This window comes from Pygoscelis adeliae, unplaced genomic scaffold, assembly GCF_000699105.1.
Source record: "Pygoscelis adeliae isolate BGI_AS28 unplaced genomic scaffold, ASM69910v1 Scaffold86, whole genome shotgun sequence".
NCBI lineage: Eukaryota > Metazoa > Chordata > Aves > Sphenisciformes > Spheniscidae > Pygoscelis > Pygoscelis adeliae.
This window is the reverse complement of record NW_008824930.1, coordinates 1851789-1852054: the sequence shown is the minus strand read 5'-3', so window position 1 is coordinate 1852054 and position 266 is coordinate 1851789.

The window sequence follows — 266 nt, the reverse complement described above, 5'->3', positions numbered from 1 at the left end:
CACTTGAAAAGGACCTGGGGGTGCTGGTTGACAGCCAGCTGAACATGAGCCGGCAGTGTGCCCAGGCGGCCAAGAAGGCCAATGGCATCCTGGCCTGTATCAGAAATAGTGTGGCCAGCAGGAGTAGGGAAGTGATCGTGCCCCTGTACTCGGCACTGGTGAGGCCGCACCTCGAATACTGTGTTCAGTTTTGGGCCCCTTACTACAAGAAGGACATCAAGGTGCTGGAGCGTGTCCAGAGAAGGGCAACAAAGCTGGTGAAGGGT